Source organism: Chenopodium quinoa, unplaced genomic scaffold (assembly GCF_001683475.1).
Source record: "Chenopodium quinoa cultivar QQ74 unplaced genomic scaffold, ASM168347v1, whole genome shotgun sequence".
Taxonomy (NCBI): domain Eukaryota; kingdom Viridiplantae; phylum Streptophyta; class Magnoliopsida; order Caryophyllales; family Amaranthaceae; genus Chenopodium; species Chenopodium quinoa.
The window spans coordinates 1,069,141-1,086,104 of NW_018744032.1; positions in this window are offsets into that span (position 1 = coordinate 1,069,141).

Consider the following 16,964-nt stretch of genomic DNA (forward strand, 5'->3'; position numbering starts at 1 on the left):
GGCGAATCAAGGGGTGTAGCCGGCCTCCGCCGCCTGGTACCTCTACTACTCAAGCAAGAGTGACGGCGACTGAGTAACACCAACGTTAACTCATAGTCACTCCGTCAAACTTGGTATGGAACTTAAAAGGTTTGAGTAGACCGCCTGTTTTTTGGCAAACAGTGGCACTCAAACCCCTATCACTACTAGGTAACCTTATAGCCAACAAATATTGGCGAATCAAAAGGTTTAAGTAGACCGCCTGGTACCTTTACTACTCAAGCAGGAGTGACGGCGATTGAGTAACTCCAAAGTTAACTCATAGTCACTCCCTCAAACTTAGTATGGAGCCTAAAAGGTATGAGTCGTCCGCCTGTTTTTTTTTGCAAACAGGGGCTCTCAACCACTACTCCTGCTAGGTTAACAACTTATAAGTTAAAAGCCAACAAACATTGGCGAATAAAGGGGAACAACCGGTACCCACCGCTTGATACCTCTACTAAGTTCCTTGGCAACTAACAATCATGTTCACTTGGTCAGACCACTTTCCTACTTAGTTAAATTTACAAATGACAGGACCGCCTGCCTAAAAAGGATCGTCTTTAAAATAGTTCGAATACCGATTGGATAAATGGCCGACTGATCGTCTATCCTGGAAACAGACAACCAGTCGTCCAGGGGCATAGGCGGCGTGACTAACTATCCGTACCTGTCTGCAACTATCGGCCATGTAAAACAGTCGGTCTAGTGAACAATTGGATATTAGAATATTCAATACTTAGACAAATTTGAAGCAAAACAAAAATTCATTAAAAAGAAGCCGGTCATTAAAGACCGGCAAAATATTCAAAACCCCGGCCCCCTGGCCGGGTAAATACAAAACAAACGGCACGCAGGCCGTGGAAAGAATACATAAAGGTTAAGAAGGGGGCAGATCTTCAATATTAGCAGCTGCCGCCTGGTCAGCACTGTTCTTGCTGGACTCGGCTTCAGCTACATCCTTTTTTGTTGCATTACCCCCAAGCGGCACAAGCGCCACTACCGACTCCTCCTCCTCCAACGCTTCCTCCAACGGCTCTTCCTCAGCAGCCGCCAGGATCTCTTGATTATATGTATCAGAACACTGGCGGTACGTTTTTTCCCATGAGGCAAAGTCGGCATTGGGGAAGAGGCGGCCCCAAGTCATGCGCTGGATTTGAGCAGAGTCTTCCATCATCTCCCGGACCAGCTCTTTCTTCTCTTGCTCGGCCTTTTCCGAGAGCTCCTGAGTAAGACTCTTCTCCTAGGTCACCAGGCGTTCCTTTACGTTGGCCAAGGATTTCTCCAAGGCTTCGTATGAGTACATCTTTAGGCGAAGAGGTTTCAGCTCGGCCTTGAGATTGGTGATGGTCGCCTCCAGCTCGCCATTCCTCTTCTGGGCCGCCTCTAACTGAGCCCGAATAGCGGCGGTAGCCTGCGCATGATAATAAAGAATATCAATGGTCAGAACTTCATTTTGGGCAATTTGAAACATTGCCTTATCACAATTGGAGGCGGCCATGGCTTTTGCAGCCTTTACCTCTTTGTTCTTCCGGTCAAGCGGCTTGCGAAGGCCGTTCACTCGGAGCAAGGCCTAAGTAAAAAGGAACAGGCGTCAGTTTCCAAACAAAAAAGAAAACAGGCGTCCAGAAATTCAAATACTCAAAAATATGCTAAGTATACCTCAGCAAGGACTCCTGCAATCCCGTCTAGGTCAAGGGTGCCGACACCCCTGACCGCGTCCCTTTCAGCTGGAGGAACGGCCCTGATCATAGACTTGGCCACCTCTACCAAGTCAGGCTCCTTAGGGCCGGCTGCGTCAAGCATAAACAAACGGATTAGACCTAGTAAAAAAGGGAGGAAGTCTAAAATTTACAAGGACAACTTCATACTTCTAGGCGGCCCAGTTGGAGTTTTAGAAGAAGTGGCCGGCTGTTTCTCAGCCGCCACCTGTTTCCTGGCAGAACCAGGAGAGCTCGCAACAAACGTCCTCCGGGCCTTGGGGTCCGGCTGTTGGGAAGATGAAGCTCTTGGAGCACCCGTCTAAAAAAGAAGAAAAAGTCAGTATATGCATAAACACAACTCCAAAAAGAGGGTGAAAGGTTCGGAGCTCACCAAGGGTGCCCCCTTCTTGGGGGAGTCGGTTGAAGCTTGTTGCAAGATGGAGGCCCGCAACATGGCCGCCGCAGTCTTGGAGGCGGTGATTTTGCTCATGGCGTCAGCTGCAAAAACAAACAGCAAAGTTAATAAAAGTCATAACAAGAAATGTATGGAACAACAGAGTATTCGACAGGCCGACTACCTCTTGAGCACCGACTGCTGAGGCCACAGGCGGCCAAAAAGTACTCGTCGTAGAGCCATTTGAAGCTCGAGACGCAGTGCAGGGGTACTTGCTCTCGTACCCGTGAAGTAGAGTCGACCCTCAACTCTACTTTAAAGAGTCCTTTATCAAGGATCTCTTTCTTAGCCTTGGGGGGAACAGGCGACATGCTACGGCCGCCTGCAAGAAGGGGCGGATTCCTGTTCCACCTATTGAAGCGCTTGTTCAGCTCAGTGTCTGAACTCTCAATGATGAGGAATGTGCTCCGCCAGTCCTTCCACTTGCTTGCTTTACCTCTCGTCATGAGGTAGCCCCTGTGGCTTGTCAATTGATACCAGCCGGTACCGCCTGCCTTAGGGGTCCGGCTGAGATAGTTCATATGGGCGAAAGCCTCGAAGCTCGGCTCCACCCCGTGCAGTTCGCACCCGGCCACATAGCCGAGTACGTTGACCCAGGAGTTTGGGGCTAACTGCCATAACCCCAACTCATACCCATCCAAGATCCGCTGAATAGCCGGATGTAATGGGAAGCGCAGCCCAGCCTTGATGGCCGCCTCGTAGCAGCCAAAGCAGGCGCTATCATAACTGGTACCTGCCGGCCAGACGACTGTGTCTTCTAGATCCGGCACAAACACTAAAAAGTCGGGGCCCATTGTGTGGTTTGCGATAAAGCTCTCCACTTTCTCTTGCATGACTGTGATCCGGCCTTGAGGTACCGTGCAGTAGTAGGGGGGTATTTTTCTCTTTGTAAGAGGCGGATGGCTCCGCCCAATTGTCCCCCTTCTCAATTGCGTGAGAAAGCCTCGCCTCTTGCAGGCGGCTGTTTTTCTCTTCTGTGTCCAGAGAAGGATGACCAGAAGAGCTAGACTCGGAATCGCCCTCTGACAAGTCCGAAGAGGACGACTCCTCCCCTCTCCCGGAGGGGCCCGCCTCCTCTCCTTGAAAAGGAGCAGAATTGTTAACTGTAAAATGGGAAGGGGTCACTATGACTCCTCCCTCAGAATTGTCGGCTTTTAGGCCGCCTTGTTTCACTTCCACATTTGGCGCCTGGTCAGATGTTTCACTAATCGGCACCCTGTGGGAGGAGCCGTCTGAATTTGAGATCCTAGCAGTCTTTTTTGTTCTGGCCATCCTGCTCTGCATAGACACAGATACAGTCGGACTTTGTATAAAGGGCAAAGATGGGTCCGGAAAAGGGCAGGCATCACTCCTAGTCCTAGATTCAGCCGTCCCCGGTGACCGGCTGATCACTAACCTAGGTCGTTTCGTGTGCTTCTGTGGTGCCATTTCAAAAAATAAAAAGAAAATTAAGAGTAAGAGAACCGACAGTTACCTGAACGAGTGACGATTGATGAAGTGCTGAAAATCCTGTGCAGTCGGCTTGTCAGAACAGGCGGTAGGCAGAAATGGTCCAAAATGTTAGAGCAAGTTCAGGGGTCCGAATGTTCTCTCACAAAGTTATCAAGTGTGAAAATGACTCAAGACAACTCTCCCTTATATAGGCGAAGTGAGAAGGCGAAGGGTCACTTTCAGAATTCAAAATTTGGGCGGGAAAATCTCTCGGCCTTTCGCCGACTGACACCTGTAGCAGGTCGTCGCCTGTTACAGTGCGACACCTGTCACAGGTATCACGTGACCAGTCACGTGCCACCTGTGAGGGGCAAATGATTAGGGGATTTTGCTCCTACCAATCAGAATGCGCCACGTGGGCCAATCAGGTCCTGCCAAGTGTCCCCCAGTTGGAACTGTCAGGGCTTGCCACGTGGCACGCGCTTATTTGTCCACCTTGGACCTATTATGTCATGACACGTGGCATACTCCATGCCTAATGGAGAAACCGGCCACCCACGCCCAGCTTCCGAGGGAAGCCCAATCAGCCCTAGGTTAACCTAAACCTAGGATTGGCACGTTTCCCAAGGTTATAAATACCTCCCTTAATCCTCATTAAGGGGGATTACAGAAAAAACACATTGATTACACACAAAGATAATAGGCTGATCACGCTAACGAAGCAGATTACGCTAAAAACTCACATTAAACACTCTCACCTAGAGAGATCCAATCACTTTAATTTCCGCATTAATTACTCCTTAATCAAGTACTAACTTGACCGTTGGAGGCGGAGCTCCCACCACCAAGAGTCTCCGTTGTTTTGCAGGTACAGGCGTCCGGTTCCAGTCTCGGTGTTGTAACTCTCCCGCAGGACATCAGAAAACCCTGAAACAGTTTACAAGTTCTTAAAGCTTGTTGGCGACTCTTTTTCTCTAGCTTATTTTCCTTGGAGCGCCGCCGTGCTTAAAAACATAACCCACACTAGGGCAGATTTAAAATTCCCTACAGACCGTCACGGGTCAATCATTGTTTCCTTTCGTTGTCCCTAATCGTGGTTGCCTTAAAAGATCCGTGTACGGTTTACAAGTTCCTTAAAACTTGTTGGTGGCTCCCTTATTTTATTCCTTTCCCTAATCATGTATGTCAAATCTCACTTCCTATGATTGCTTTAGACACCTAATTGTGTCTCCCCAAAAACTAATCCTAGTGATGAGTACCTTTCACATCTTTGATTGACGAATTCGGTAAAGAGTTCAAGAGTATCACGAAGTTTTCTTAAGCCTTGACCATATACCTAACTTTAACTAAAAGTTTTTTACCCAAAATCATCCATTTCGTGCCTTTAAATCCGAAATCATTCATTTCGTGTCCTTAAAGTCATTCATTTCGTGCCCAAATTATAAAAACGTCCAAACGTGATTATTTTGGTCCATGTTACCAATCCAATTATTGTATAGTTTTATGCATGAGGTTTGAAAAGAGCTTTCCAAAGATATATTATAAGCCTAAATCCGACTTAAAATGAATAAATTATGGCCAACATAATAAACCGAGCCCAAACCGAGCCTAGGTCCACCTTAGCTACAACCCAATAATTATATGGAGTCCAAATATTTTATTTAAGGTCTATATGATCATATTCCCAATCTTAAGCCAGTTAGGAACTTCTAGAATCCTCTAGAAGGTTCTAATCTATCCTCTCTGAAAAAAGATAAAGATAAAAAAAGTTCGAGATTGAATAAAACTTCTCATATGATAATCCTTGTTCTATTCGAATACGAAGACATACATATATCTTCTGCAAACATAATTCCATCAGAAATCAAACTCCATATGGCTTTAATATCTTAAAGAACCAGCGTGCGACACCAGGACCATCGCACAGTGACAGCAACCAGCGCGGCGCGACAATTCTAACGTGTCGCGTCTAAAGGGGTTCTATTTTATTTAGAACTTCTGATATTTTCTGACCATCCACACTCTCTTTTTTCCTTATATAGAGAGGTCATTTTACCCGTTTCATATCATGGATGATAACCATCAATAAGATGGACGATAACCATCAATTTCCTAGCCATATCATCAATCGTCATTCAAAACACCCATGTTCTTAGCCTTAGCCTAAACACATCCTTGATATATCCCAATCAGTCACAATACCACCTTCACGAGATTCGAATACTCCAAGCCATACTAGATGTTGCCTTCAACCTCGACGTGAAAGGTTTATAGTTTCGAGGGTTTGGTCCCAAGTCTATATTTCAATTCATATTTGATTCATTTACTTTATTAATTTAACTTTATTAAATTTACTAACGTGTGTATTGTTTTAGAAGCAAGAATGTTAAGGCATCAAAGTGGGTAATATAATTATCCTTTTTATCATTATTTTGATTTTGAAGTAGAAATCATGTTATATTAATTCATAGTATCATGTTTAGGATGTTATTATGATTGCTAGTATCATGTTTAGGATAACGCTTTGATTTTGTTATTAGTGACATGCTAGGATTTTTATTAATCCGTTAGGTATATATCACGCCTAGGATCTTACTACTAATGATGTTTTGATGATGCTCTTATGATGATGATTGTTATATTAATCATATGTTGCTTGATTATTCATGAGTTATGGTTATTGCTTGATCACGCCCTTTTTTGTAGGTTTAAAGGGAATTTGTACTTGAAATCACGCCTAATAAGATAATTAATAATTAGATTTATGCTGTTATTACTTCAATTCAAGTGATCACCAATATTAGATTTGATTGTGCATTAATAATCAACCAACGTAGATTAAACAGGTTTAGAATCAATTTGATGTATGTATGTTGATCGAATTGCGTGCATAAATATCAAAAGAATTACGTAGAGGCCTATCTAGGGCGGGTTTGGCTTCTCTTAGGTTAAATTCATACCAATATCCACAAACATCCGTTCATGGTTCTAGACCACTATGGAGTTAGAGATCTCTGTGATTGTGAATAGGGTGTAACCTTACCAATCGTGAACGGTTTATAAGTTCCTAAAACTTGTTGGCGCCTCTTTTTCTCTAGCTACTTTGTAGCGCGGGAGTAGGAAAAATACCCTACAGTTTTTGGCGACTCCGTTGGGGAGGATTTCTAAATTAATTCCCAATTTGTTTGGCAATTAATTAGAATGAGATGATGAGACTTGAAAGATTCTTGATATTCATGTGTGTAATTTTATTGACATTGTGGCTTATGGATAAAAAGGAACGCATTGGAAATACCATCCGTAATGCGTCAAAGCATAGGACATACACGTAGGAACGGTCGGAAATATTTTTCACAAATAACATCGGAAAGACGCTGCAAAAATATCGGAAATAACATCAAAGATCGAAATTGCCGCAAAGCGCTAGACGACAGCCTTGTCGCACCGCAACAAAGCTATTGCTGGATGTTAGTTCCTGCCGCCCAGCGACAAGTTTCAGCAATTCTGCACCGGTCTTCTTCCTTTGTGTTTTGCCTGATTGTAGTATTATCTCGACGATTTTATTTCCGCATTAAGTATTTTCGACCTTTTTGAACCCATATGTGTTTTACATGCGGTTTTTAGCCCTTGGGAATTCATGCTCCGTCCACCCTAAAAATGCTCCGTGCAATAATGGGTGCATCCGAGTTTCTGAATTCACCAAACCATGGAGTTGAGTCTCACTCGCGAGGTCTCGTCCATCACACCAACCCATCTAAGGTAAGGCTTCCGTGCAATGCCTCCGAACTCTTACCCATGGACCCTCTTGGACACTAAAATTCTCGACCTTGGAGAACTAGAGCCATGGTTAGGTGGCAAACTCATTGCATCATATTGTGACTACTTGACTACTTGTGCATGTCTTACTTGTGCATAGCTTGCTTGATTAAACTAACCCTTTATCTTGATTTGATTCTTATACACATGCATGTGTATATAAACTAACCCTTTGCTTTGATTTGTTTCTTGTACATATGTCTATACATTTTAACCCAAAGCTAAAGAGGACTTTTCTTAAGTACTTTGGTTAATTAAAACGAACCCATTAAGTCTAGATATGCTCGACCTAGGAGACTTTAGGCTTAAACCTTTGGAAGACCGATTGAAAATAGATCGTTGTAATGTTCCAATACTGGCATATTACTTCTAATCCGTGGCGCATGACAAGGGTTTCCATCGCGGCGTCAAGAATTTTCACACCATGTGATGGTTTGGCAATTCTTTTCGAGCCTTCACAACAATTCCTACTGTATTGATTAACCACTTTAACGTTAGTACTTGGTCTTTCCCTATTCTGTATGAGTCTAACCATGCGTCTAGTCACATGGTCATAACACGAGTCTTGTAAATATCGCTTACACTCACAAGTCTTTGCACGCACCTTGTACATATGCTTTTTTCACACCATGACCATGTCTTAGGTCCATAAATGAGTCATCTTTTCCGTCATTCGAGTTTAGGGTCCATCCTATTCCCGAAATTTTCCATATCCTTCCACAAATACATCTTTTCCCTTTACATCACTTTCCATCATTATGTACCTCACACTTTCCTTCTTAAACACTTTCCACATTCACATACATTCTTCCTTGCATACTTTCCTTCTACATGATTTTCCCATGCATACCATTAACCTCATACACCATGTTCTTTTGGGAATTTCCCAATCTATTCATGTTGAATCTGAAAGGAATGTTGTCCTTCCAACAAGTGTATTATTATGATAGAGGGTTCAGAATTATTAGAAAGCTAATTCTTCAGTGAGGTCAAGTGATCGGAATGTCTAGGTGGAGGCCGCTTCTGATCAGTAATATTGATGTACAATTAATATTACAGCTTAATCTTGACTGAACCCTTCGGGTCGAACCCAATCGAACAACCGATCCGAGATGACGAATCAATCCGAAGGATTTGATGAGTCATCAGAGTATGACAAACAAAGACGTCGGATATCAGGCTTAGAGCGTCGAGACTGAGCGTCGCAAATTCAACAAGCAACAAGTTCGAGCTAGGGGCGCGGGTGCGCACGATAGCTGCGCGAGCGCCAAGAGATTTATCACCACTCCAAGGCAAGGACGGTTGCGCCACGGCATGATCCGCCGCGTCATGACAGTCTTGGTTTTCGCGAGCGCTTATCAATTTTGCGCGGGCGCGCCATTTTGGATCCTGTTTCCGTATCCTAATTATCGCGGGCGCGTAAGCTCTTGAGAGGGCGCGCCCGGCTAGGTCTATTTCGAGATATTTTCCTTATTTCCTTTGTAGTTATTTATACTATAAATAGCTTTTCTCTATTATTTCATAAGAAAAAAATAAAGAAATTAAGTAATTCAGTAAACAATTAATTCTTAGCTTAGTAGAGAGTTTCTCGCTCTAGTTTAAGGTTAGTTTTATGACTAGTTTTAGAGAGAGAAAGTAAGGGATTTCAATGGTGATTTAAAAGATTGAAGATGTAACGATGACAATTGTATTGACCATCTTCTCAATTATTAATGAGCATTTCTTATTCTATCTCATCTTATTGTTTTCTTTAATTTCATGTTTGTTTGATTTAGTTTGTTGCTTGATTCCTGATTAGATTCGTTGTTGTCGATGTTTGATTAATTCTTGATTTCATTTACTTTTTTGTTTGGATTTGATGATGATTGTTAGTGAGTAGTTGCTTTTCTAGGGTTTAGGTAAAACATGTATGATTGATTGATTGTGATTAATTTGGGAATTATGTTGATTTATTGTTGAGATTAAATTGATTAATGGAAATTTGCATGTGCTTAGTTTGATTAGGCCTTGAGAACTATGCTAGATTGCATTGTAGATCCTAATGACAAGACTACTTGATTTAGGATTTACAATTGTTGATTAGTTTGAATAGTGATTCTCCTAGTTTGCTATTCATAGAGGAAACCTAGCTTAACGATTAGGAGATAGCTCTTTGATTCTAATTGATAGCTCGTATCATTAGTCTTCACAACCATTGATTTACTTAATCTTCCCAAGTTGTTGCAATTGTCATGATTACATGTTGATCCCCATTCCCTAGTGTTTCATTTGTTTTATTCTTTGTTTTGTTAGTTGATTAGTATTGGTTACTATATTCTTTACCTTCGACATCGACTGATCTTAGGCGCACATTGGAAACACTTGAACATAACCGTTCCTAGTGGTTCGATCCATGACTTACCTCTATACTTGTATTTAGGTTTGTTAAGTGATTATAAATTTTGTTTGGCTCTAGGGAGGATTAGTTTATAACATAGTTTTCCCTACGTTAAATAGCAACTTCTAAACACCCCATTCACAATAGCTTTCGGGAATTTTCCAATCTATGCATGTTGAATTTGAAAGAAATGGTGTCCTTCTAACAAGTGTATTATTATGATAGAGGGTTCAGAATTATTAGAAAGCTAATTTTTCAGTGAGGTCAAGTGATAGGAATGCCTAAGTGGAGGCCGCTTCCGATCAGTAATATTAATGTACAATTAATATTACGGCTTAATCTTGACTGAACCCTTCGGGTCGAACCCAATCGAACAATCGATCTGAGAGGACGAATCAATCCGAAGGATTTGGTAAGTCATCAGAGTATTACGAACAAAGACGTCGGATATCGGGCTTAGAGCGTCGAGACCAAGCGTCCCATATTCAACAAGCGACAAGTTCGATCTAGGCCGTAGCCTCGAATTGGCCTAGCTATACGAGTGCTAGGCTAGCTTAAGCTAGCATTCGCATCGCAATTTTAGCCGCAAGCCTAGCATACATTGCGTGCTAACATGGGCTTGCATTGCTGGCAGCAAGGATGCTAGCAGCTAGAGCATGCTAGCGTGCCAATGTGTTGGGCCTTGCACCCAGCCGCAAGCCTACCGCACATGGAATGTGCATCGCAGCATGCTTGGGCCTCGCACAGCACAACACGCAGCATCACAAGCCATGCATGCGTGTGTGGTTGTGTGTGCTAGCTAGCCATCGCATCTCGCGAGGCATGGCCTAGTAGAGCTTGCAAGCATCGCAGGCATGGTGCCTTATGTGCTTGCTAGCATGCTAGGCCAAGCGCCCACAAGCATCGCAAGGCTAGGCCTTGCTATCGCAAGCATTGCAGGCATGGTGCCTTGCGTGCTTGTAGCAAGCTAGGCGCCCAGCCCATCGTAGCCACGCACTAAGCACCAGCATCGCATAGCAGCGTGCTGGGCATGCTGGGCTATGCGTGGTGCTAGGCAGTGGCACGCACCAAGCAGCAGCACGCTATGCGTGCTAACCCTCGCATAGCAGCAGTGCCCAGCAGCATCACGCACAGCATCCCTGCGATGCATGCGTTAGCTGGCTCTGTGGCTGCGCGTTGCGAGGGCAGGCTGGCCAACAACGCACCCTCGGTGCTAGGTGCCAGCTGGCTGCCTTGGCATCCAAGGCAAGCTACCAGCCTGCTACATGCCTTGGTCAGCCAGTTAAGGGGAGGGGACCAAGTGTTAGTGGTTGTCTTGGGGAGCAAGGTGACTTGGTCCCCCCTTTGGGTGGTCCTCACCTTCTTTCTTCCTCCTTATGCCACTTGTAGCTTGTTGAGTGATTTTACATTTCTATTTTGTTTTGATTAAAATAAAATAGGGAAAATGAAAATCTCCCACATTTATTTAGATGGGAAATCAAAGTTCATTTCCCTATAAATACCCAAGTTTTTGGATTTGGGAAGAACACTTGAGTGGAACTAAAAAGGCATCTCCTTGAATAAGTGAGAAAACCTTAAGTTCGTAATACTCTAGTTTTTATTGGTCAAGTCCCGACTAACCTTCGGGACTAAGACCGTTCGGGTTGGGTTCGTGGGTACGAGCCGTTGGAGACCGTCACGCTTGCGAGGTTTAGCTTCTCAAGTAAGAGCTCGGGTTCGAGCGAAGCACGCCTCAAGGATAAGAACGCCTTTTCTCTTTCTCTTGTTTATTGTTTAATTTTGTGATTGCATGCTTAGTTGCCTTAATTAGTGGGCGAGTCTTGAGCGGGTTTTTCTTCCGCGTAGAGTCGGACTCTACGAAACCCAACAGCTGTATCGAAGCCGCGCTCACTTTAATTTTTGTAATTAATAATTAATTAAGGTGATTTATAATGGATTTAATTTTTTGGTTGTGCTTTCTAATTAGATTAGAAGCTTGTTTTAATTAGTTTTACTCTCGTATTTTTACTAATTTTGGCTGACGAACCCAAATTTTGACTCAAAAATATTTAGATTAATCCTAGTCTTAGTAGCTAGTAATTGCATTTTGGTGGGGATGTCTCAAGACGGCGTTTCTATGAAGACGAGCCAAGATGGTGCATCAAAGACTAGCTCTTGAAGATTTGAAGATTTCAAGGGGTCATGCTAGTTGTCAAATGCATCTTGTTTTATGTTTTCTATATATAATTATACTTATATATGTGAATTATATGTTAGATGCATGTTTAGGATTTCAAATGTTGTGATGATTAATTAAGTTCACTTAAATCATCCATATAGGAACCCTAAGTCCCTATAATATTGAGCCAAATCTGCCATTCGAAGAGCGACACTTACCGAACTAATGCGCGTGGTGATGGGCTACACCAATTAAAGGCATCACCGCTTCCCTAGGAACGTAAGGTATATTAGGTTTACAAGTCGTCTTGGTTAAGCTCAATGATATCAGTAAGGAGGCCTTAAATGTCGTGGCATTGGAGATAAAATGTTAAGGAAGCATTAGATGAGACGTTTTATCGAACCAAAAGTAGCTTGGAGCTATTAGCAATTGGATTGCTTACCCTAAAATATTAAATGTTAAGACAAGCAAAGGCATGCTTAATCACTATTTGATTTTTGGGATCTTGGAATTATTTTATTCTCGCCTAAAAGTTACTAATGTTAATGTGTGGAAACTATGCTCAATAAGATTGAAAATTTGCATGAACGCTTTAAATTTCAAACTTATTGGTTTATGAATGGTTTTTCATTTCAAATTCTTTCAATTGTAGAAACATGTCTGCAAGTAACTCAAACAACAATTCTATGTGCCCGGAACTCCCCAACAAGTTGGCTTTTAGCCTCAACTTGGTCAACTTCAAGGAATGGGAGGAGGAACTAAGGAAAACTCTTCGGAATTGTTCCTTGGAGTACACTCTTGATACTCCCATTCCAAGCTTCTTCTCTAAGAGAATCATGAGCAATGAGGCTCATGATAAATGGTCTTCCGATTGCAAGAAAGTCACACATCTAATGGCTAATTCCATCCTGCAAGATTAAAAGGAAAAGCTCTCCTTCTTTTTTCTGGATATTTTCCTCAAAGCATTTTAGGATGTTTTCAATGTAAGAGTCACCAAGAGTAACAATGGCTACTATGATGGACTCGTGTTTGATTTCACTAGGTCACTCTCAAACATGAAAATAAAGCCACCGGATGTGGGTTGTCTTGCTAAGGAAAGGCGCCGGCTTTGGTCAAGGGTCTACAATACCTAATTGAGACCCGGTATGCCCCTCCGACCTCATGTGCTTGGAATGACTAGGCTCTTCAAGCACGTGCAGCTTCTCGGAATCTCATTGGAGGATGAGATGGCGGGACATATCTTGCTTGCTTCACTCCACTCGGGCTATGATGCACTTAGAGTGCATATAGCTGCAAAAAAGGAGACACGTTCTTTAAGAGAGGTGGTGCAATTTCTTAGCCGAGCCACCTCCTATGGAGCGACCGAGAGGCCCTTGAGAGCAAGGAAGAGGGAGTTCAAGAACAAGGCAAAGATGTGATGCTTTTATTGTGGTGGGCAAGGCCACTACAAGAGGGAATGCAAGCTCTTCCGAAAGGATGAAGAGGAGAGGAATGTGGCATCTGCCTCAGGTATCTTCATCAACACTTATGTACAAAGCTATTCATAGGTGTTGGGTACCATGTGTAACTCACTTTATGTATCCTTCTTTGGAACCAACTGAGAGGGAATCACAAGTGAGAGGGTCATCGACAAGCGAACGACAAAGATGGTCTTTTGATCGTGCTTGAAGGCACATTTATTTTATCTACGGCTTGTAATTAAACAATGGTTGTTTCTCATGCTTTTGAACATACTCTTGACCTATGGTGTTGGACACCAAGTTATTTTAATCACAAGACTTAATCAATGGTTGGTTTTTTGAAATGTCTTGCTTATATGTTCTATAGAACTGCATATGTTTAGACAAATTAATGATACTGCCAAAAGAGCTAAAACCATTGAGTCGAATCAAACCTACTTGTGGCATTATCGTCTTAGCCCCATTAACATCAAACGCATTAAGAAACTTCTTTAAGAAGGTGTTCTTGACTTATTCGACTTGGAGTCGTTTGAAAATTGCGAAGGATGTCTATTAGGAAAGATGATAAAGCAACCGTTCTCCAAGTTAGGAGAAAGGGAAAGTGACTTATTAAAAGGAATGGTGTCCTTCCAACAAGTGTATTATTCTGATAGAGGGTTCAGAATTATTACAGAGCTAATTCTTCAGTAAGATCAAGTGATCGGAATGTCTAGGTGGAGGCCGCTTCTAATCAGTAATATCGAGGTACAACTGATATTACAGCTTAATCTTAACTGAACCCTTCGGGTCGAACCCAATCGAACAACCAATCCGAGACGACGAATTAATCCGAAGGATTTAATGAGTCGTCGGAGTTTTACGAACAAAGACGTCGGATATCGAGCCTAGGGCGTCGATACCGAGCGTCGCAAAATCATAAGCAACAAGTTCGAGCGTAGCCGTAGTATCACAGTGGTTAGCCATGTGAACGCTAGGCTAACTTGAGCTAGCATGCATTAGCATGGCTAGGCGCAAGCCTAGGCACTATCACAACCCATCGCACCATTGCAGCACAAGCACAACACTATCGCATGGCTAGGCCAGTGCGTGTGTGCGTGTGCGTGGAGGGCATCGCAGTTGCAGCACGAGCCTCGCTCAGTGCGTTTGCATACAAGCCATCATAGCATTACAGCAACAAGCTTCGCATGCTTGTGCATGGGGCTGGCGAGGCGATGCCCAGCATGCGTGGCTCGCTAGTAGCATGCATGCTAGGAGTGCGAGGGACTAGGTGTGCGTGTGCGTGAAAAAGCTAGGCAGCCAGCAACGCTTGCTAGCAGCGCCCAACGCCTAGCAAGCGACAACGTAGGCATCACCCAGCAGCAGCACGCAGCGCGCATGGGGGCTGGCTGGGCTGATGCGAAGCTGCCCTGTGCTGGCTGGCTAGGCTAGCTGGTAGTGCTAGCTGGCATGCTAGCTGGCTGCCAGCCTAGAAGCCCCTATGCCGGTTTTGTGAGGGTGGGGACCAAGGCTTGGGCAAAGCCTTGGGGAGCAAGGCAATGGTCCCCCCCCCCCCCACCTCTCTTGGTCCTCACTTAACTCTCTCCCTCCCCTTGACACTTGTTGCATTGTAATTGATTTGATTATTAATTTATTTTGGAATTAAACTAATTATCAAAATTATTCATTCTCCCACATTTATTGGGAAATGAAGATCAAGGGTTCATTTCCCTATAAATACCAAAGTTTGGGTATTTGGGAAAGAACAACCTTGAGTGGAATTAAAAGGCAACTCTTGGTTTGAGTAAACCTTGATTCGTAAAACTCATAGTTTTATTTGTCCGGGTCTCGACTAACCTTCGAGACTTAGGACGCTTGGGTCGGGTTCGAGGGTACGATCCCGTTGGAGACCTCGTATTTTCGAGGTTCAAGTAAGAGCTCATAGTTGAGCGAAGCACGCGTCAAAGGTATAATCTTTTTTCCTTAATTATCTTTTAATTATGTTTTGCTTGTTAATTGCATTTATTATGGGGGCGGGTCTTGGCGGGTTTCATTTCGCGTAGTCTGGGTCACTACGAAACCCTACACTTATTGGGTCTAATACACACGGATGTATGTGGACCAATGAGTACACCCGCAAGGCAAGGTTATCGATATTTGATTACCTTCATCGACGACTATAGTAGATATGGTTATGTCTACCTAATGTCGAACAAATCTGAATCTTTTGAGAAATTTAAAGAGTTTCAGAGTGAAATTGAAAATTAACTTGGCAAGAAAATAAAAGCACTTCAATCGGATCGAGGTGGCGAGTATTTGAGCCTTGAATTCGACGATCACTTGAAAGAAAATGGTATTCTTTCAGAGTTGACACCTCCCGGAACTCCACAATGGAACTGAGTATCCGAACTCCACAAAGAAAATGGTATTCTTTTAAAACAAGGTTCAATCAATGATGGGTCTTAGTGAACTTCCTATCTATTTCTAGGGACATGCACTTCTAACTGCGGCACTAACTCTGAACCGTACTTCGTCAAAAGCTGTCAAAAAGACTCTATATGAATTATGGACAAAGAAACCTCCACGGTTGTCCTTTCTTAAGATTTGGGGTTGCGAAGCATATGTCAAGAGTTTAATTTATGACAGACTTCACCCTAAATAAGACAAGTGTTTCTTTGTGGGCTACCCAAAAGAAACCAATGGGTATTACTTCTAAAATAAATCTGAGAACAAAGTATTTTTTGCTCGTGATGGTGTCTTTTTGGAGAAGGAACACCTTTCCAGAATGACAAGTGGGAGGAAAATCGAACTCGACGAAGTTCAGGAGAAAGAGCAACATAGTCACCATGACAAAACTGGCAATCAAAGTGCTTTAAAAACAGGTGTTGACATTGGTCAGAGTCAAACTGACAATGTGCAAAGTGAAAGGAATGGTGTCCTTCCAACAAGTGTATTCTTCCGATAGAGGGTTCAGAATTATTACGGAGCTAATTATTCAGTAAGGTCAAGTGATCGGAATGCTTAGGTGGAGGCCGCTTCTGATCAGTAATATCAATGTACAATTGATGTTACAGCTTAATCTTAAATGAACCGTTCGGGTCGAACCCAATCGAATCACTGATCCAAGACGACGAATTAATCCGAAAGGATTTAATGATTCAGCAGAGTTTTACGAATACAGACGTCGGAAATCGAGCCTAGGTTGTCGAGACCGAGCGTCGTAAAATCACAAAGCAACAAGTATGAACATAGCCCTAGCACCGCACTGGCCTGCCCATGTGGATGCTAGGCTAGTTTAAGCTAGCATGCACCTAGCTTGGCTAGGCGCAAGCCTAAGCACACTAGGTGTGCTAGGCGCACCATCACAGCCCATCATAAGCCAAAGAGAATCACTAGGCGCACCATGCGTGCCCTAGGATGGCTGGGCACCATCGCAAGCCAAAAAGCATCACTAGGCGCACCATGCGTACCCTAGGATGGCTGGGCACTATCGTAGGATGGCCTGGTGCCGTTGCGGCCCTAGCACAATGCTGGGTGCATGGCAGGACCACACGCACCAAGCACAGCTAGT